Genomic DNA, 23765 nt, shown 5'->3' on the forward strand with positions numbered 1-23765 from the left:
ATAGTCACCAGAACAGCGAGATACTGGTATAAAAATAGGCACATAGACCAATGGAACAGAAAAGAGAACCCAGAAATAAACCGAAATACTTACAACCAACTGATCTTCAACAAAGCAAACAAAAACACAGAGTGGGGAAAGAATATCCTTTTCAACAAATGGTGCTGGGATAATTGGCTAGCCACATGTAGGAGAATAAAACCGGATCCTCATTTCTCACCTTACACAAAAATCAACTCGAGATAGATTAAGGACTTAAAACCTGAAACTATAAAAATTCTAGAAGATAACCTTGGAAAAACCCTTCTAGACATTGGCTTAGGCAAGGATTTCATGACTAAGAACCCAAAAGCAAGTGCAATAAAAACAAAGATAAACAGCTAGGACCTAATTAAACTAAAGAGCTTTTCCATAGCAAAAGGAACAGTCAGCAGAGTAAATAGACTTCACAATCTATATATCTGACAAAAGACTAATATCCAGGATTTACAACAAACCCAAACAAATCAGTAAGAAAAAAAAAATCCCATCAAAAAGTGGGCTAAGGACACGAATAGACAATTCTCAAAAGAAGATATGCAAATGACCAACAAACATATGAAAAACTGTTCAACATCACTAATGATCAGGGAAATGCAAATCAAAACCACAGTTCAAAACCACCTTTTCCCTGTGAGAATGGCCACAATGAAAAAATCAAAAAACAGTAGATGTTGGCGTGGATGCGGTGAACAGGGAACACCTCTACACTGCTGGTGAGAATGTAAGCTAGTACAGCCATTATGGAAAACAGTGTGGAGATTCCTTAAAGAACTAAAAGTAGAACTACTATTTGATCCAGCAATCCCACTACTGGGTATCTACCTAGAGGAAAAGAAGTCATTATTCGAAAAAGACACTTGCACGTGCATGTTTATAGCAGCACAATTCACAATTGTTAAATCGTGGAACCAACACAAATGCCCATCAATCAATGAGTGGATAAAGAAACCGTGAGATATATATATATATATATATAGATAGATAGATAGATAGATAGATAGATAGATAGATAGATAGATAGAGATATATAATGAAATATATATATATATATGATGAAATACTACTCAGCCATAAAAAAGAGTGAGTTAACATTTGCAGTGACCTGGATGAGACTGGAGATTATTATTCTAAGTGAAGTAACACAGGAATAGAAAACCAAACGTTGTATGTTCTCACTGATATGTGGGAGCTAAGCTATGAGGACATAAAGGCATAAGAATGATACAATGAACTTTGGAGACTTGGGGGAAAAAGTGGGAGGGGGCAAGAGATAAAAGACTACAAATATGGTGCAGTGTATACTGCTTGGGTGATGGGTTCACCAAAATCTCACAAATCACCACTGAAAAACTTACTCATGTAACCAAATACCACCTGTACCCCAATACCCCAATAACTTACGGAAAAAAAAATCTCCTGTTCAAAAAGGGAGAAATAGAAGGTATATAGGAATCATTAGTCCATAGCCATTCTGAAAATCATCAAGGCACAGGTAGTAGTTTCTTAAATAGGACTAAAGATTTGAGAGTAATTCCTTATGGCTCTTGGCTCTGCCTTCTAGGCTCTTATCTCTATTCTCTGTCTCTGAGTTATTTTTATTTTTATTTTTTTGTAAAAAGTAGCCATATTTTCAGATGTGCAGTTTTCTCAGGGATTCCGAAGACCTCTTTTCATTTTGTCTGTATCTGTTCCTTTCAATCCAAGCTAGTGGTATTTCTGCTAATTCATTTTTCTTAAAAATCTTTGTGACTGTCCTGGGAATTTTACCAGGGTTCATTTCATTAGACAAAAGTTACCTCTATGAATCTCTATAAGATAACATCTTTATGAATCTCTATAAGATAACATCTTTTTTTTCCCTGTAAGCTTCTGCTGAGACTATCGTAGAACAACATTCTTCATTCAATTCCTTTGAAGCTCTAATGTTTTACTGGATGAAATTACCTTAGATCTGTAGGGAGTCTTAATCGAAGGAAAGAAGCATGCACAAAAAGCTGCATCTTAGAATCCAGTAAGAGGCTGGGGGATGAGGAGGGTCTATCCTTAGAATAAATCAGAACTATGGGGTCTCTGGTTTCTACCACACATAACTTATGAGGCTTAATTAGTCCTGCTGCTGCCAAAATAGAGAGGTTCCCCAAGTGGAAAACAGAAAAGGGCCTCCTTGTTAGCACCCACCTATCTTAGTTGAATGTTGTTTTGATTCACATGTTCAGGCATAGCTGAAAATTTGTTGAAATTCTAAAAATTGAATAATGTATGATACATGCTGTGTCCCAGGATTTGCTTTATTATCTAAATTTTGCACATTTTAATATGCCTCCCAAGAAGGTATCTTGTTTATTAAGTATCACAAGAAAACAAAAGAGATACAAGAACTGCAGAGAAAAGAAAATGATATTGCCAAATTATTTCAATGCTTTGGTACATGAATTTAAATTAGTAACTGAATCTATTTCTGCATAAATTTTATTTAAAGACAAATGTTTTTGTTCCTTCCCAATGAAATGAATACCGGACATTAGTGTGAAATAGCACCCAATTATTAGCTGCTGAGAGGACCTGATTGTCATGATGTGAACCTGCATAAAAATCAAATAAATAAGCAATGAAACAATGGAACAAAATATTGTGGACTTGGTCCTATACATTGGGTGAATTATAAATCACACCTACATGGATAGGGTCCCCAGGAGCAAAGACCACCCTTAAGACTTCACCTTAGAAAACTGTTTGCTATGGACTGAATGTTTGTGTGCACCCAAAATTCATATGTGGAAATCCTAACCCCATTGTGATAATATTAGGAGATGGAGCTTTTGTTGGTAATTAGATTATCAGATGGGAGCCCTCATGATGGTATGAATGCTCTTGAAAGAAGAGATGCAAGTGAACTTATATCCCCTCTCTCTGCTCTTTGCTCTGTGAGAAAACAAGAAGACAGCTGTCTGCAAACCAAGATGGATGCCCACACCAGACATCACATCTGCCTGCACCTTGACCTTGGAATTCCAAGTCTCCAGAACTCTAAGAAATAAATGTTTGTTGTTTGAGCCACCTGGTCTATGGTATTCTGATATAGCATCCCAAACTGACTTAGGCACTGTTTCTCCTCTTCATGTGAACACACGAAGGGATTGTGTGTTTGTTTGTGTTTCCAAGAAGACAACAGGTTTTCAAATAAAATTACTCATCCATTTATTTTGTCTTTTTATTAATTTAAGAATAGTTATTTACATACCTCTGATGTACATAATTATCCTAACCAGTTGCAAATTTTACCTTTGAAAAAGAAATGGCTTATATATTCATATACTTTCAAAAATTAATTGAGAATCTTTTATATGCCAGGTTTTATGTTAACTGCTGAGTATACACAGATGAATAAGGGACACTCTCAGCTCCTTAGAGAACATATGGTAGAGCTTAGGAGACAATTTCAATATAATACAAAATTTGCTAATGGGTAAGATGAGTGTTGGGGCACAAGAAATCATGAATGTGATGCCTGGTTCAAATGCTTCATTCAGCAAAGTACTAAGCAAAATTTGTTACCAGGTCATACCCCATGGCCATTAATATCTCCCAAAGTTCAATTCATACACATTAGGTTACTTTAAAGACCATATTGAATAAATAATTGGATAACCCAGTAGGTGACTAATAGCTTTTTGCTTACTTTGGGATAAGCCCTGTGTGATTCTCAGAAATCTCTTAATTGTTTGATTATTTAACAAAAGGTTCCTGCTTCTTAAGACTTCAAAACCCATTAAAGTCATAGTAAGAATTAGTTTTTCATGCTCCCAGTCATAGGGTGCTCATTTCCCCCTTGTTCCCAAGAGGGGTGGTAAGATACATTTGTTTTCAAGGTAGCCATTAATAAGCAAGATGGTGCCTGGTCTAACTAGGCCCTCAATCTAAAGCAGGACATTATCTCCCTTAATCTGTGTTCTAGTTATTCCAAATAGGGCCACAGTGATTATTAGCTCAGTAGGTGATCAATAAAGGTTTGTGGAATGAATGAATGAGTCATTTGCTGTGGTTCAATTTCCAAAGTTGATTATCTGATTCTGTTACATTCCCAGTGCCATAGCTGCACACCTTATTCAGTATGCCATGCAGTTTAGTTTTTGTTTTCAAGGACGTAAGTGCTGTGCTTTTGCCAATGACTCACCTAGTGCTGTGATGCAGAGGTAGGTATTATCTTGAAATGATACATTTCTATATTCCACAAGGTACGGTCCTAATCATTAGGTGACACACTGTGAAGATGAACCTTTCTCCTAAATAACCAGCCATTGGAGTAAGCAGAAGACCTTGCCACTGAATGATATAAGACTCTTGCACTTGTGGTTTACTTTTTATTTAACATTCCACACTTCATACTCTTTGTGCATCAGATTATCCACAGTTTACAGTATCTGGAAACCAAATCAAACCCTTCTAACTCCATCTGTCATCAGTCTCTTTAGCAATCATAGTTGATAAGTGCCCTGTTGATCACCTTTTTGGAGAAGTTCTGAGAACCGTATATTTTTGCTTTTTGAGAAAATAGTTCAAACATCCTTCTGCTTATAGCTTAAAAAATGGATTGTAAAAGGTATATTAGCTTGTCGATTTCAACTAATACAAGAGATGGAGACAATTACTGTTACTTAAATCCAATTGGACACCTTATCAGTGACTACAAAATAGATGTATATTTGCCAACCATATTGAGAGAGCAGCAGCTGAAATGGCCTGGTAGGGTATGCTGGCTTCTACCTTGAATAATCATTGTTCTTCCCACCGTGTCCTAAAGCCAGTCAAGGAGGTATATTGCCAACTGCAAACTTGATTGTTACTTCTATATCTTAATAGAGAACATTACTCCTATCAAAGGTGCTTAAAGGAAAACTCTAGATTCTTGTTCCAAGCAAGCAAAGTTCTTAAATGCAAAAACTTTGGAGACACAATGACTGAGGCTCTAATCCTATCTCAAAATTTGGGGCAATTGTAACCTCTCTAAATCTTAGTTCCTCATCCTAATGTGAAGCTAAACATAACTTGCAAATAAATAACTCATTATATAACTGATATCTTCTCCTCCATCCCTGCCTTGGTCAAGGATTGGCTCACTCAACACAGATTCTCAAATACCTTCTTTGCTTTTCTCTAACATAGGGGATAGAGGATGGAGTACTCATTTTTCTCAGTCACAGCCTAGCCAGCAGTGGTGACATGCCACAGCTCTGCCCAGTGATATATAAGCTTACTTCTGATGAGAGGGGCTTTCATTAAGTAGAAGGGTTTGGACCCTCCTCCCTTCCTCTTGCTTGAAAAGCAAGTGTGATAATTAAAGGTGCAATAGATCTCCAGCCACCGTGAAGAAAAAGTCATGTGATAGGATGGTGGGGCAAGAAGATAGAAAGAGCCTGGACCCTGACCACATCATTGAGTAGACATTCAAAGGTACCGGGCAGGAAAAAAACAACAACAACAACTTTAATTCAGGAAAACTTTTCTCATCTTTCATGAGAAATTAGTTTTCTTCCTATTAACATGACATTGAATTCATTTCTTATAAAATAATAATCTAGTTTTGCTATCCTATGAAAGAATGTGCCCTCTAATTGCCTTGAGTGAATTATAGTTCAGGATGATTTAATGCTGGAAGTATCATGTGGTTCAACTTTAAGTATTTAACAGAGTCAATATTCAGACTCAAGTCTTTCTGATTCTGATGCCCCTGTCACTAATCACTGCATTCACTTGGTGCCCCAATGCCAGGTACTCAGCAAAAGCTTAAAGAAAGTAAAAGTTGCTGATTGATGAATTAAATAGCCCCTCTCTACTTATACATTAAAACTCCTCATTCAACACAATCTCATACTGACACTGAAATCAAAGGTTTCCATTAGCTGACTTTCCTCTCTACAGGCGTGAGAAGTGAATGGAGAGATAGCTGAAATAAATTTTGTGTGGCATTGGCCTTGAAGGGACTGATAAAGGGCACATACTGAAGTTCCTTGACTGGGCCCTGCGGGATGCACACTTGTGGCCTTGGAGGCATGGCACTGCAGAAGCACTTAGAAGAAATTGCCAAGTGCACATGCAGCAGGAATGAGCCTGCGCCTCTGATAGTCACGCTTAGCTTCATGTTTGCAGTCCTTTTAGGGGGATGCTAGCAGAGATAGCAAATTCCACATTAATCCACTTTTTAAGAACAGAAGAGATATTGTTTGGCATTAGCCAGTAAGATCTGGTGACTCATAAATGGGTCACAGACATTGCCTTTTGCCCAGGTTCATGGCCAAAAACATACTGGGCATTGTGTCCAAAATGTGATTAAACTAGTCCCAGTTCAGATAGCTTACAACCTAGATTAAATGGCTTAGTAAAACACTCTGTTCACTGGAAACAGAATCTAGACTTCCCCCTGAAGTACTTGTTTCAGACATGGAATGTTTGGGACAGCTATTCATTTTCTGTTAAATACTCTGTTGCCTATTTCCGATAACATAATGAAGAAAGCCCCAAGTAGGCGTTACTGGTTGTAATTTGAAAATCAAGATAATATTATGTACTCATGGTTAAAATTTATAGAGTATTCAAAGACGAAAAGCCAAAAATAAAATTCTCCTCATCTCATAGTGTAACTCCCTAGAAGATATCACTGTTTATATTTTCTTGATTACTGTGCAGAAAGCTTCTATGAATGACAAACATATTGTATGGGTTGAATTGTGTCCCCACAAAAGATGTGTTGAAGCCCTAACCCCTAGGACCTTAGCATGTGACCTTATTTGGAAATAAGGTCTTTACAGAGATAATTTAAAATGAGCTCATTAGGGTAAACTCTAATCCAATATAACGAGTATTCTTATAAAAAGGGGCAATTTGAACATAGAGACAAACACACCCAGGGAGAATGCCATGTGAACATGAAGGCAGAGATTGCGATGATGCTCCTATAAGCCACGGAATGCCAAAGACTGCCAACAAACTACCAGAAGCCAGGAGGGAGGCATGGAACGGTTTCTCCCTCACAGACCTCAGAAGGAAACAACCCTGCCAATATCTTGATTTTGGATTTCTAGCCTCAGGAACTGTGAGACAATAAATTTCTGTTGCTTAAGTCACCCAGTTGCTGATGTTGTCATAGAAGCCCTAGCAAATGAATGCACATATATTGATATTGATATACAGATCCAGGTATACACATAACATTGTCTTATTTTTCCATTTCTTTTCTTTGTAGAATCACAACTCATTCTGGTCCTTCCATGTGTCTGTCTGGTTTTAGTAGCTCTGTGCTGGATTTTTTTCCAGTTTAATGACAGTTCAGATTTCAAAAGTGCTGCTATCCTCATAAATCTTTCACACTGATTAGCATACATATCTTTCGGTCTGAAATGTATGGTCACTATTTCATAGTTTTTCATACAGTGCTAGATGGCCAGTAGGCACTAAGCATTGGGTGAGGTTTATGGAGATGCAGAAATAAGGAGACAATGTGTTGGACCTCTGCTTGAAGGTAAAGAGATCGCAGCAAAAGAGCATACCCAGGATAAAATGCCATATTTATGATCCAAGTGCCTGGTGCCAGCTCTTCTTAAGGTGACATACTAGATCAAGAAGGTAGAAAGATGTATATATCTACCCAGCAGATAATAAAATTATTTATTAAGATCATCAGATTCTCTTTTCTCTGGTTTTATATGCAACATGCAAACTTTTTTATTTTTATCAAGTTCCCATAGGGACTTTTGCATTAAAGAGGCTTGCCTGATCATGATATGATAGATTTACTTATCACTGTATCCCCCATGCTAAGTTCAGTGCCTGGATCACAGCGTGCGCTCATTAAATATTTGTTGAGTTGACTAAATATTATGCATAGTCAGCAAATATGGTTACATGCCTACTGTGAGTCAGAAATTAGGCTAAGCATTTTTGAATGCAAAAAGTTAGGTTTTCTCAATGTAAATTAGTAATTTGACACTGATTAATTAATCATTGATATATGAGTCAGGTTAATATGGGTTTAGACCCTCACATCTCATCACTCCATGTAAAATGTAGTTCTTGAATATGTAAGCCCAAATTTGGACATTTCTGTAAGTTTTTAAGCACTTTGAAAAGCCCTATTGACTTGGCAAAGATTTCATGATGAAGATGCCAAAAGCAATTGCGACAAAAACAAAAATTAACAAATGGGACATAATTAAACTAAAGAGCTTCTGCATAGTAAAAGAAAGTATCAACAGAGTAAACAGTACAGAGTGGGAGGAAATATCTGCAAACCTTGCGTCTGACAAGGTCTAATAACCAGAATCAACAAGGAATTTGAACAAATTAACAAGAAAAAACCAACAACTCCATTAAAAAGTGGGCAAAGAATATGAACATACCCCTTTCAAAAGAAGACGCACATACTACCAACAAGCATATGAAAAAATGCTCAACCTCACTAATCATTAGAGAAATGCAAGTCAAAACCACAATGAGATACCATCTCACACCAGTCAGAATGACTATTATTAAAAAGTCATCAAGTAACAGATGGTGGTGAGGTTGCAAAGAAAAGGGAACACTTATACACTGCTGGTGGGAGTGTAAATTAGTTCAGCTATTGTGGAAAGCAGTTTGGCAATTTCTCAAAGGACTCAAAGCAGAATTACCATTCAACTCAACAATCCCATGATTGAGTATATACCCAAAGAACTATAAATCATTCTACCATAAAGAACATGCATTGCATGTTCATCACAGCACTATTTACAATAACTAAGACATGGAATCAACCTAAATGCCTATCAACAGTAGACTGGATAAAGCAAATATGGTATGTATACACTATGGAATATTATGCAGCCGTAAAAAAGAACAAGATCATGTTCTTTGCAGCAACAAGGATGCAGCTGGAGACTATTATCCTAAGGATCAGAAAATCAAATAGTTTATACTCTCACTTATAAGTGGGAGCTAAACGTTGAGTACATATGGACACAAAGAAGAGAACAATAGACACTGAGGCCTACTTGATGGTGGAAGGTGAGAGGGAGGTGAAGATAGAAACACTACCTATCAGTTACTATGCTTATTACCTGTGTGATGAAATAATCTGTATCCTAAATCCCTGTGACACGCAATTTACCAATATAACAAACCTGCAGATGTACTCTTGAACGTAAAAGTAAAATCATGAAAAGCCCTATTGAACTGTCCTTCAGACTCTTATTTATTCGTCATTCAATTATTCATTTGGTTATTCTTTCAAATCTTCCCTTCATTTGATTTTTCTTTTGTTCTTTTGATTAATGACTATCAATACCTACAATGTGTCAGAAGTTATGCTTGGTATTGAGTGGAGATTTAAAAATATTAAGATAAGGCTGGGCATGGTGGCTCACACCTGTAATCCTAGCACTTTGGGAGGCCAAGGCGGGTGGATTGCCTGAGATCAGGAGTTCAAGACCAGCCTGGCCAACATGGTAAAACCCCATCTCTACTAAAAATACAAAAAAATTAGCCAGGTGTGGTGGTGGGCGCCTGTAATCCCAGCTACTTGGGAGGCTGAGGCAGGAGAATTGCTTGAACCTGGGAGATGGAGGTTATGGTGAGCTGAGATCGTGCCACTGCACTGTAGCCTGGGCGACAGAGTAAAACTCCATCTCAAAAAAAAAAAACCATGTATATATACATATGTATATAATTCTTGTGCTGAAAGAACCAATACACCATATAATCTTTAAAAAAATTGCTGGGAGTTACACCCTCTGTCCATTTTGAAGGTAACATATAATACTGAGAGCCTCTTGCTTCCTACCAAGCCAGCTTTCAGGTTAAGGGAAATGAGTGCAGGCACCTGGATTCCCAATACTGGTTGTAGCCTCTCTTCTCTCCACACCAAATTCCAGGCCTGTCACTGAAGACTTGCAGCTTGGGAGAAATTCTAAAACTCACTCAACTACAGAGAAGTTGAATGAGGAATTCAGGACAGGAAGTTAAGTTTACTATTATGTTTTCAATCATGAAAGGGAAACGGTTTGGATATCTATTTTGAGGCAAACATTATCATCTTCTGTTTTACAGTAGTGTTTTTTTAGAAGCTATTTAAGACTATATGACTCCTTTTATAATTATCAAGATTTCAGATAAGCACTGAGCTGCTCCACTACATAATTGTAGCAGTGAGTGTGGGTGCCCCACCCACTTGAAGATAGATTGGAGTCAGCCCACATTTATATATTTGATGTGGTTTTATAGGAAGAGCCCCAAGTGAAATTCTTCCGTATAGTGGCTCTTTGGGACCTAATCCAGGTGTCTTACTCAAAATCAGGGTTTTCAAGTCTGAAGCGAAGTACAATGGAGTACTTTAAGGAATTCAGCAGTTGGCAGTACTTTGATGATTTAAAATGCATACCTTAATGTAACCAACATTTATTGAGTGTTTATTACACATACTAGATATTTTCACAGACATTAACTTGGTTACTTCTCAAACTAATGTATTGAAATAAATATTTTTTTATAAATGAGAAAATAGAAGTTCAGAAAGTTTAATCAACTGCCCCCAATTCAGAAAGCTATTACACATTGGGAACATGTCTAGTTATAAATGTTTTCTCCCTTTCATTACTAATGAAAGCAATGCTCCTCAGGTTTGCTTTCTTCTTCAGTCTCTCCTTCTTTCTTTTTTTCTCCCTTCCCTTTCCTTCTCCTTTCTTTCTCTGTTGTATCCCTTCTCTCAATTACCCTTCCTCCATCCTTTCTTTCTTGAGCGTCTGCTACGTGTCAGGCCCTGCCCTGGGACTTGGAGATTCAGACGCCATGATCTAGCCCTTTGTGAGAAACAGACGGGATGGTCACAGTGAGATATTTAATAAGAAATCAGTTATATAATCCTGGAGCTTGACTGAAAGAAAATTTGGGGCAAGAAATACTTTGTGAAATCACACATGCTTTTAAGACCACCTAAAAGTCTACTTAGAGTTACAGGAGGGTCAAAAACAGGGACCGAGGAAATACTGACCTTCATGAAGATTCATGGAAATCGAGGAGCCTCTGAGAGATTCCAAGGAGGAAATGGCCTCAGTCACGAGAAGCAAATTGAAAGCTATTTTTGTCATTAAAAGTGTCACAAAATTTAGAAAAATTAACACAACTGAGCTTTCATGGTTGGAAAGTGGAAGGGTCATAGGTAAATATCATTATTAGGAGGAATATTATTCCCCATTCGTATATTTCCATATAGAATTAGTGTCACTATTTCTGTTCCTTAGACATGTCATCTCGGTGGAGAGAGGTGATATTCTATTGATGACTGTGGGGGAGAAACAGCCCTGCATAGCTCCCTTGTCTTTGGGATCTGCCTGGTTGAATAAAGCACAATTTTTTGTCTCCCCTGGGCCATAATATAATCTTATCAGCAAAAGTCCTATCTAAGGTAGATCAGAGCTGCCTGTGACTGGGAGTGTGCAATCCAGTATAGGTAAACCCAGTGTAGCTGCATACTTAAGCAGCATTTCTGTATCAGCATTATCAGTATTACATCTGACATTTTTTTTTTTAAGAGACAGGGTCTTGCTATGTTGCCCAGGCTGGAGTGTAATGATTATTCATAGGCGTGATCATAGTGTACTACGGCCTCAAACTCCTGGGCTCAAGCCTCCTGCTATAGCCTCCTGAGTAGCTGCGACTACAGGCATGCACCATTGTGCTAAGCTAAATCTGATATTTTTTCCTTCATTTACCTAACTCTTTCTCTTTCATTAGAGTCTCACCTTGGATAAGAAGGAAAGGTGATACTGTTTTGGGCCCCTTTAACTTTAACAACCATAAACAGTTCCCTTTATTAACAAGCAACAAAGAGCATATTCCAATAATATAGTTAGACGTAAAAATTGGCAACAATATATTAATATTTGAGGACTGCAAAATACAATTTGGGAAGCCATGTCTTCTCAGTTGTTGCCAGGTATGCAGTGTCCTCCTTCTGGTTTTCAAAGGTACCATGTTAGTCCTTCTCCATGGAAATTTCTACACTTATATGGGAACAAGCGATTGGAGGAATGGAGTAGAAAGAGTTCCCCAAATGAGGGAAACAAACTGATATGGTTAGGCTTTGTGTTCCCACCTGAATCTCATCTTGAATTGTAATCCCCATAATCCCCACCTGTCAAGGGGGAGACCAGGTGGAGGTAATTGAACCATGGTGTGGTTTCCCCTATGCTGTTCTCGTGATAGTGAGTGAGTTCTCACGAGATCTGATGGTTTTATAAGGGGCTCTTCCCTTTTTGCTCAGTAATTCTCTTTCCAGCTGCCCTGTGGGGAAGGTGTCTTGCTTCCCCTTTGCCTTCCACCATAAATGTAAGTTTCCTGAGGATTCCCCAGCCGTGCTGAACTGTGAGTCAATTAAACCTGTTTCCTTTATAAATTAGGCAGTTCTTTATAGCAGTCTGAAAATGGACTAGTATGGTAAATTAGTACCACAGAGAGTGGAGTGCTGCTATAAAGATACCCGAAAATGCGGAAGTGACTTTGGAACTGGGTAACAGGCAGAGGTTGGAACAGTTTGGAGGACTCAGAAGAAGACAGGAAGATGTAGGAAAGTTTGGAACTTCCTAGAGAGTTGTTGAATAGCTTTAACCAAAATGCTGATAGTGATATGGACAATAAAGTCCATACTCAAGTGGTCTCAGATGGAGATGAGGAGCTTGTTGGGAACTGGAATAAAGGTGACTCTTGCTATGGTTTTTTCCTTTTTTCTTTTTTTTTTTTTTTTTACATGTCAGAGACTGGTCGAGTTTTACATATATTAATTCCTATAATCTTTGTGATAGCCTCATTTGATAGAAGAAAAACTGGGGCATAGGGAGGTTAAGTGACTTGTCAAGATCACAGGGTCAAGGGAGTGGCACAACTGAGGTCTGATCTCAGGTGATCTGTCATCAGTTCCCATCCTCAGCTGCTACACTCTTTCTCCTCCTGTGCTCTACCCACTCCACCTGCTTCACCATCTTCCTTAGGGCAGGGCACCATAGCAACACCTGTCCTAAATAATTGCCGAGAAATGTAAACTCGAATGGTCAGATAGCTCCTATTTTAGCCTGTCTCTAAGTCATTAGGTGATCTAAAATGTATGTGGCCCTAAAAGGGGTACAGGGGAGGCTTTAATCGCAAGGTGGGGTGAAGAAGAGCATAGGCAGGGCCTTTACATGTTTCCATGTTTTTCCAGGGAGGAAACAAGCTCCTCCAGTGGTGGGAGATGGAAGGAGTTGAGAAGGAGAGGAGGGGCATTCTCTACCTTTGGGGGCCTCGGCATTTTGTCCCATGAGAATGGTTCTGCTGCTGTGTGCTTTGAGTTGGGAAACATTTTTAAACTTGGCTTTGTTGGATTGGGTGTGTGATTTGTGAAAGTGGATGATTATGAGTGTCTGTTAAAGGAGCTGGGTAGCTTGAAAATCTGTAAAATCAGAAGGTGAACCATGAGGTGGGGGCAGAGGATGATGCTTCCATAGTGGTATTTACCTCCTGGACCCACAGGGCCTCTCCCTGCATTCATGATATGTGTTTGCTGACCACAGCAGCTGCACTAAGCTGGGCACAGCCTGCAGGCTCCGGGGCCTCCTGGGTTTCATAGTTTAGGGGCATGTGGCAGCATGGTGGGATGCTTTGGTAATGAGTTCACCACTGAGGCCACGTGGCTTTCACCTTAAGACATTGACAGCTGCAGCAGGTTTGAAAAAATGCAGCCACTGGTAGGACTGATCAGATCTTCTCTCCGGAAAACCAGGACAAAGTACTTGCATTAAAGAAGGCCTTCGAGGGAGTGGGAACCTGAATAAGGCAAGAAGCAGCTTCTCATGATGACAATATGAGGGCTGGGGTGAGAGGTTATTTTAATTTAAATATTAAAACAGCTGAGTTTGAGATTGTTTCATTCTCTAAAGGGGTGAAGAAGTAAGTGTACACCTTCACTGTGTTTCATCCTCAGGGTATCTACTGAAACACACATTATCAACATTTTGTGGATAAAGAAATTGAAGCAGGAACAGATTAAGTGACTTTCCCAGGGTCATATGGCTGGTAGATAGGTAGATACCAATTTGGCCTGTAAAACAATGATTTTTACCTTACATTGTGTGGCATCTCGTCTCGAGAGAAGCATGAACGTACTAGTACAACAAATGTGAGTGTCCAATTTTATCAGCATGAGGTGTATCTACTCCTCTGGGTCATCTGATAACCAGAAGCAGCATGCAGTTTGGCAAGGATATGCCATTATTACTGTGTTTTGTAATAGGCATTATTAGGGCAGAGAAGAATGAACTAAGATGTGACATGGGATTGGGCCAATGTGCTAGAAGGCCTTCCTTCCTCTATCCTTCCCTCTTTTTTAAAATGCTTAGGTCACGTCTGGGTTAAGCTATCAGGATGAGTAAAGGATCAATTGCTGATTAGGCAGCAGCTTGCAGGGACTCTAGCTAGCAGCATTGAGAGGCTGTCTCAAAGTTGCTCTAGGAGCTGCCAGCAGTGATGAAATCACACTGGCCATAGTTTCTGAATCTACAATTGGTGAAGTACTATAGGCGGTGACTCTTCAAGTGTCTGCCTCCCCATAAACTCCCTTTTGATTAAAGTAACTGCACATCACTCCTTACCTTAGCGTTCTCTAACTCCAGTGCTCACAAGGGTCAGGTAAGGGAGTGAAACTCTTTGACAGTAGCCCGACATAGGGACTCTGGTGAACTGAAGAGCTCAGGTGCTTTTTAATGGCTCATATAGTACTCAGTATCTGTTGACTGTGGCTAGTGTTTCTTGGCTTTCTAATTTTTCAAGGAAAGCTGGAAATCTGAGTTTTTATGTAAAATTTCCCTATTCAAAAATCATTCATGCTTAAACATTAAATAAGTACTGTGTGAGCCAATGTTGTGCAAGTCAAACTAAATATATTTGTGGCCAGTTCTAGACTCCTGTTGGCAATAGTCACCTTGCACTAAGATTGAGTCCTTTCTTCAAAGCACCACTGTGTTGCCTTCAGCAGATTTGAGAAAAAATGGAACTGGAGCAATGGCAACCCTCTTTAGGTTACCCCTGGAGACCTCTCCTCAATAGGGAAGCCTAAAACCAGAGGGCAACTGTTCCATCAAGTCCTTGCTCTTAGGGAACTGGAACAGAAGATACAGAGAGAATTAAGTCATAGTAATAGAAGTAGGAGCAGAGCCACAGACGCACCAAGAAACATTTAATGGCAGAACATTCCAACTGGATAACTGTTGCCAGGTTAATCACAGGACCAAGTGGCTAGAACTTTTGCTGTGTGTAGTACATGTTGGTGCTACTGCTGTTTTCTGAATAAACTTCTTTTTCTGTAAGACCTGGCTCCAAGCCTATTAAGTCAGCTTCAGGGTTTTTTGTTTGTTTGTTTGTTTTTTTTGTCCCGTTTTATCTTTACAATAAAACTCAGTGAGCCAGGTAAATCTGAGTATGTCTGGGAATCTTGTAATTTCAAAGATGCTGGTGAATGCAGGAATCTGTGGTCTAATACATATATTTGTAGTAAAACCCTTTTTCTTCACTGATGGGCTCCAGTGACCATGTGATCCTGCCCCCTCCTGCTGATTGGATAAGCAGGAGATACCTCAGCCAAGTTGAACAAATCAGACTCTCTGCCTTGTGAGTTTGCAATCATGTTTGTTCATCCACGATAACTGCTTGAGGTAAGAGGTGATGGAAACTCAGGACTTGAGCTGCTTCTTGCGGGATGGCTATTCCCGGTAAAATTTATTAACATCCTTTACAAGGCCCAGCATGATGTAGCTTCTGCTTTCTTTTCTAGTGTCATTGCTCACCAGTCTCCCTGACACTCTCTCTGCTCCAGCTATTCTGGGCTTCCTTCAAGCCCACGTGGGGCTGTGCAGGTGCTAGTCTCACTTTCTGGTGACTAGCTATCTCCGATATAAGCTTTTGATCTCAGCCCAAATGTCACTTCTTCAGAATGATCTAGTTATGCTTCTGATTAGATTAGATCTTCCTCCCATTCCCCACATCACTGCACAAGCTTGTGCCACTACACATTTTCTGTTTCTTCATAATGTTAGTTTACTATGACCTTAACACTGTATATGGCTTTTCTTCCTGCATCTGTTTCTTGTCACACAGGTGGCTAAGAGCCTAGACTCAGGAGTAAGAATCATTGGGTTCCAATCCTGGCTTTAGATACATGACTTTCAGCATGTTTCTTGATTACTCTGTCTTAATTTGGTCGCCTATGAGGTAAAGATAGTAATGATACCTACTTTAAATGATTGGTGTGAGGTTTAAATGAAATATGCATATAAATCAATTAGCACAATGCTTCCCACATAATATCTGCTCAATACATGTTTTCTGGTATGATTATTATCTGATTCTGTTGATTGTTCCTCAGTTTAAACTTTTGAAAGCAAGAATCTGATTGGTTCAGTTCATCTTTTCAAGTGGATCTTATTGCAGATATCTAGTTACCAACCAGTGTTGCTGCAGAAAGGTGTGTGTATGTATGTGTGTGTGTGTGTGTATGTGTGTATGTATGTGTGTGGATATGTGGAGGTGTTATGGAGTCTATAATGTTGTTTACTAATTCTGCCAGTTTTTTTTCTGGGCCACAAGGTAGTGACATGCAGATTGTTAACAAAGATAGGAGTTTATTGTAAGAATATAGATGGTGAGGTAGAGGAAGAAAAGGTCACATTAGCAGTCAAGTCACTTAGGAGAGCCTAAGATGGTATGTGAGGCACATTTGTTCTGAAACCAGAAGACTCCCTCCATTGTCATTTGGTGCAGCCATTGGACTTGAGTGAATCTTCCTATCTTTGTGTGTGCCCTGAATTTATGCTTCCAGAAGACTAATGTTTTTTGGATAGCAACTTAAATGATTTTTTATTCCTACTATCTCTTTTTGCCATTTAGGTAATAGAAAGGAGGTTCTAAGCTCATTGCAAGAAAATAATGGCACATTGAAAGGAGAAACAAAGGATCTTTCCTTGATTTTTATATTTCAAAAGTTTGGGAATTCAGAGGGAGCCTAAGAGGGTGTGTGTGCCAGAGATTTGGGAGAATGCAAATTAGGAAAGAGATAGAAACAGGCTTACTGAGTTTGTGTGGCTCTGTGTGGCATGGTGCAAAGAAAAAAAAAAAAATCATCCCAAGTGCTTAGGAAGAATAATCCCAAGTGTCAAGAGAAGGCCTGTGTTCAACAATTGAGATGACATATCCCAAACCCAAGTGCAGCAATGACTGAAAACCAGGAGGGGGACCCAAGAAGGAAGACAACTTGATAGATGCTGGTGAGGATAAACGACAACCCAAATCAGATGCCCTCTCCCCAGCAAAGCACTGGCACTCCATAAACTCCCCCAAACTAAAGGTAACTTCTCCCAAAGAAGGGAGTCCTTGAATTGCCTGAGATTAATCCCCAGTCAAATGGAGACTTGCACTAAAAATAAAGTTCAGAAGTTAAAACAAATACAATTCTCTCACACAATGGAGCTTGAAGACTAACATTCTTGCATCTAAGAAGAATATACGATGAGGTTCTTTTGGCCCCATTTGATAAGAAGCATATATATATATATATATATTTGCTATATATTTGCTATATATATATTTGGCCCCATTTGATAAGCATGTATATATATATTTTTTCCTGTAGTTAATAATAGCCACTCCAGAGGTGATCAGTTCATGTGCAGTTACTTGAGTCATGCACCTGTCCCTGGTTGGCCTCATCAGCAATGGCAAGGGTAATGAGTGACTGTACCTTTTTAACAGTAATGACAACTTAAGCAAGAAAAGACTTGGAGTACAAGCGTATCTCAGAGATATTGTGGGCTTGGTTACAAATTACCACAATAAAGTGAATATCATGATAAAGCAAGTCAGACAAATTTTTTGCTTTCCCAGTTCATGTAAAAGTTATGTTTATAGGATACTGTAGTCTATTAAGTGCAATAGCATTATGTCTAAAACATGTTCATAATTAATTTAAAAATACTTTCCTGCTAAAAACTGCTAACAATCATCTGAGTCTTAATCTTTTTGTTGGTGTAATCTTAATGTTTTTGCTAGTGTAATCTTAATCTTTTTGCTGGTGTAATCTTTTTGCTGCTGTAATCTTTTTGCTGGTGTAATCTTTTTGCTGGTAGAGGGTCTTGTCTCATTGATGGGTGATGGTCACTGATCAGGGTGGTGGTCACTTAAGGTTGGGGTGACTGTGGCAAAAAAAAAATATATATATATATATATATATATTTTTTTTTGAGACGGAGTCTCACTCTGTCACCCAGGCTGGAGTGCAGTGGCACGATTTCAGCTCACTGCAAGCTCCACCTCCTGGGTTCACAGCATTCTGCCGCCTCAGCCTCCCAAGTAGCTGGGACTACAGGCGCCTACCACCATGCCCGGCTAATTTTGTTTTTGTATTTTTAGCAGAGATGGGGTTTCACTGTGTTAGCCAGGTTGGTCTCGATCTCCTGACCTCGTGATCCGCCCGCCTTGGCCTCCCAAAGTGCTGAGATTACAAGCATGAGCCACTGCGCCTGACCAGCAATTTCTTATAATAAGACAACAATGAAATTTGCCACATTTCAAGAAAGAGTTCTCTGTGACATATGAATTTTTTTGTAGCATTTTACCCCCAGTAGAACTTCTTTCAAAGTTGGAGCCAATCCTCACAAACCCTGCCATTATTTATCAACTAAGTTGATGTAATACGCTAAATCTTGTCTTGTCATTTCAGCAGTGTTTGTATCATCTTTACCAGGAGTAGATTGCATCCCAAGAAACCAACTTTCTTTGCTCATTCATAAAAAGTAACTTCTCATCTATTCAAGTTTTATCATGAGACTGTAGCAATTTGGTCACACCTTCAGGCTTCACTTCTAGTTCTCTTATTTCCATCCCATCTGCAGTTACTCCCTTCAATTAAGTCTCAAACTCTTCAAAGTCATCCATGAGGATTAGAATCAACTTTCTTAAAACTCTGGTTTATGTTGATATTTTGACCTCCTTCCATGAATCACCAGTGTTTTTAATGGCATCTAAAATGGTGAATCCTTTCCAAAAGTTTTTCAATTTACTTATCCCAGACCCATCAGAGAAATTACTATCTATGGCAGCTATTGCCTTACAAAATGTATTTCTTAAATAATAAAACTTGAAAGTTGAAATTAACCCCTTGATTCATAGGCTGCAGAATGGATGTTGTGTTAGCAGGCATGATAACGACATTTATCTACTTATACATCTCTAGCAGAGCTGTTGGTTGACCAGGTACATTGTCAATGAGCAGCCATATTTTTAAAAGAATCTTATTTCAAAGAAGTAAGTCTTGACAATGGACTTAAAATATTCAGTAAATCATGCTGTAAATAGATGTGAGGTCATCCATTGTGTTTAAATAAAATTTAAAACAATAAAATCTCATTGAGCACAGGCAGAGCAGATTTCTTAAGGCCCTTAGGATTTTCAGAATGGTAAATGACCACTGGCTTCAATTTAAAATCACCAGTTGCCTTAGCTCCTAACCAGAGTCAGCCTGCGCTTTGAAGCTTCAAAGCCAGGCACTGACTTCTTTCTAGCTATGATAGTCCTTGATGGCATCTTCTTCCAAATTAAGACTGTTTTGTATACATTGAAAATTTGTTGTTTAGAGTAGTCACCTTTATCAATGATCTTAATTAGACCTTCTGTATAACTTGCTGACTCTTCTGCATCAGCTTTTGCTGCTTCACCTTGTACTTTTATGTTATAGAGAAAGCTTTCCTTAAACCTCATGAATCAACCTCTGGTAGCTTCCAAATTTTCTTCTGCAGCTTCTTCACCTCTTTCAGCCTTCATAGAATTGAAGATTAGGGACTTTGTCTGGCTTAAGCTTTGGCTTAAGAAGGACTGTTGTGTCTAGTTTGATCTATCCAGATCTCTAAAGCTTTCTGCATATGCTGTTTCTTATCATTCATATCACTTTCTTATCATTAATGTGTTCAATGGAATAACATTTTTAATTTCCTTTGCATTAGCAACGTTAATTTTCTTTGCATTAACAATGTTGCTAACTGACTGGTGCAAGAGAATGAGTTTTTGGCCTATCTGTTTTTGGCATAACTTCCTCACTAAAAATCATTTGTAGCTTTTGATTTAAAGTGAGAGATGTACGACTCTTCCCTTCACTTGGACACTTAGAAGCCATTGTAGGGTTATTGATTGGCTTAATTTTAATATTGTTGTATCTCAGGCAATAGAGAAGCCCAAGGAGACAGAGATGGGAGAACGGTCAGTCAGTGGAGCAGTCACAACATACATAACGTTTATCAATTAAGTTCACAGTTTTATATGGGAGTGGTTCATGGCACCCCCAAACAGTTATAATAGTAACATCAAAGATCACTGATCACAGGTCACCATAACAGATATAATAATAATGAAAACATCTGAAATATTGCAAGAATTACCCAAATGTGACACAGAAACATGAAGTGACCACATGCTGTTGGAGAAATGGTGCTGATAGACTTGCTTGAAGCAGAGCTGCCACAAACCTCCCGTTTGTAAAATATGCAGTACACGATCAAGTGAATCACAATAAAATGAGATATGCGTGTACTTTCCTGGGGGAGTAACTGGGTTTGTGGCAGACATTTAAGGATTTATAGACTTTTTAAAGATAGAGGATGCTTGGGCCATGAGGCTTTAGGGAGAGAGGCAGGACACTAAAGTGGATTAAGTTTCATAAAATAGAGTCCCATTGGGTGCTCTGGTTAATTTCATGTAGGATTTGCTTTGCATTTTTAGAAGAGGACTGTTACAGATTTGACACTGTGTGTGGGGTCTGGGGGACTCTGAGGCAAGGCTGCATTCCCATGAAGTATAGATTTAAAAACATAGGATTTTTGGGGAGGAGAGAAATTTAATTCAATCAATGCATTAATAGATTGAGGGTGCTAAGATTTCTGGTCGTCTTAGGGAGGGCAGACGAAAGCTGAAATCTTATGAGTAATACTGAGCCACATTTTAAGAGGAAGACATATACGATAGAAAGTGACGAAGAAAACAAAACCGTGTTATAGAAAAGATGGCTGAAGGACCCGGGAATATTTACCCAGGCTCCAGAAAGAAAGCTCAAGGTGACATGATTACCAGCTTTTAATATTCAAAAGCTTGTCACTTGGAAGAGGGATTGCACTTACTCAGGAAGGCCTCAAGCCAGACCTAGGATCACTAGGCGGGAGTTATAGAAAGACAACTTTTAATTCAATGCATAGAGTAGGCAATTCAAATAGAGATGTCTGAGGATGGGATAAACTGAGTTCATGGACTGGCTCAAAAAAGAAATTCAAGCATACATTGGCAGGAATATTGTAGAAGTGTGGTGGTGTATGTAGTAGTTAAGACATAGAGATAAAACTGGGTTCCGATTTTAATTCTTCCACTTACTAAATATGGGACCTATGGCAAGTTGCTTAATTTTTCTGCTTCAATTTCATAATTTTTAAAATGCAGTTAATATCCACTGCACAAATGTCGGCGATAATTAAAACAATTAACTTTAGTCCTTAGTGTCTAAAGAGAGACAGGTGTGTGTGTGTTTCATAAACATGCAACATTTCTGGTTTCTCCTAACCTGAAGTGTTATGATTCCAAAGGCTTTAGGAAAGAAAAGTTTAAAAAAACCAGCTATCCTTCTGCATTTCTTAGATATTCCCCAGTATTTTGATATGTGCTTAAAGCCTTTGAAAGTGTTCCAGTTTCTTTCTTTCTTTTTTTTTTTTTTTTGAGATGGAGTCGGTCTCGCTCTGTTGCCCAGGCTGGAGTGCAGTACATGATCTCGGCTCACTACAACTTCCACCTCCCATATTCAAGTAATTCTCCTGCCTCAGCCTCCTGAGTAGCTGGGATTACATGTACATGCCACCACACCCAGCTAATTTTTGTAATTTTAGTAGAGACCAGGTTTTGATATGTTGGCCAGGCTGGTCTCGAACTCCAGACCTCATGTACCCGCCCACCTCAGCTTCCCAAAGTGCTGGGATTACAGGCGTGAGCCACCACACTCGCCATGTTCCAGTTTCTTATGAAATTGTTTTAATATGGTATTTCCCAATCAAAAATTCAGTTTAAAGCTGATGGAAAATATTTGATGCTCATCTTAATACTACCCACAACTGAGACATGTCTCTCAATTTGCTTGTACAGAATGAGGTATGAGGATTTTTTTTACAGAGGAGTGGGAAAGACAGAGAAGGATGAGCAATGACAATTCAGTTCCCTAGTTAACAGCGTGATTTGATCGTGTTTACATATGAGACTTGTGTTTGGGGACCTCTGAGCCTTACAGTGCACGTTTATCAAATTGCAAACAGCACCACTTATGCGCTGCCTATGATAAAGCACTACCACACAGCCGAATAGCTCTCCCAGCAGAAGATGATTATTTCCCAAGATAAAAGCTGACTACCTGACCTACCTGATGCCAAAGCAATTCATCAATTCAGTGACAAAGAAAAAAAATTAGACCAACCACTCCTTTGGTGTAATGCAGAGGAAACAATTGGTTGATTGACTGTGACTGAATTTTGGCTGCAAACACAGCCAAAGCAAACCTAAAACAGTATGAGATATTCCTCAGAATTTCCGTTATAATGTAATTGTTTCTGTTAAACTTTGTTTTCCAATTTGCTCCCAAATTAACTATAGGGGTAGAAGTTAAGTGGTCAGTCATCATTAAGGGAACTAGATTTGTTTGCTAACAAAAATTGTGGTTTACATTTTGAATTTGATGTCACTGGGTAGTTTTTCAATGCGAACTTACGTGGAGGGGAACTATTTTGTTTGTAAAGAAAGAAATACTATCCTGATATCAATACACTGCATAGCAGATATCTCGAAATCTAAGGGCAATCACTGTTTGAGTTTTGTTTTTCCAGCTACAAGCAAGATGAAGTGGAATAACCCTACGCTTTGAAGTCAGAAGGAACTCATTCATTTGTTCATTTATTCAATATATTCTTGTTGAGCTCCTTCTATGTGTCAGGTACTATTAGGTTGGTGCCAAAGTAATTGCAATTTTTGCCATTACTTTCAATGGCAAAAACTGCAATTACTTTGGCACCAACCTAATATGTTTAGGCTCTGGGGATTTAGCAACAGACTGATGGGCTGCTTGCTTCCACAGATATTATAATTTAGTAGGAGGGTGGAGGTGGAGAGGTCTGACAACAAACATATAAATACTCTTCAGCTCCCAGCCTCCATATTTTCTATTTTTGTGATATAGGGTAAGTTATTAATTACTCGGTGATGTCTCACACAGCAGGTGCTCAGCAAGTGTTGGTTCTCTACCCTTCTCTACTCCTGACCCTACAGGGTCTAAGTGAAAAGACAAACTGACTCCTCAATTTGATTGATGCCTTTTTTGAAACCAGGGAAATGTAGATCCTTGTCATCTCCATGAACCACAGATACATTTGGAATGAGCTGGCTTCATTGTCTAATGTCCCTGTGAGTGTCTTTCTTTTAAGTCTGAGAGTGAATCATCCTCTTATATTTTACTCTCCGTTTTGCCTTGACAAAGAGAATGCTTTGGGATAAACAGCTCTGCAACTATAAATGTTACTTAAAAAAAAAAAAAAAAAACTACTGCAAATTGCTTGTACTGACTTATTCTACCTTTTACTGAATACTGCCAATTAAGGTGTTTA

This window comes from Pongo abelii, chromosome 7, assembly GCF_028885655.2.
Source record: "Pongo abelii isolate AG06213 chromosome 7, NHGRI_mPonAbe1-v2.0_pri, whole genome shotgun sequence".
Lineage (NCBI taxonomy): Eukaryota > Metazoa > Chordata > Mammalia > Primates > Hominidae > Pongo > Pongo abelii.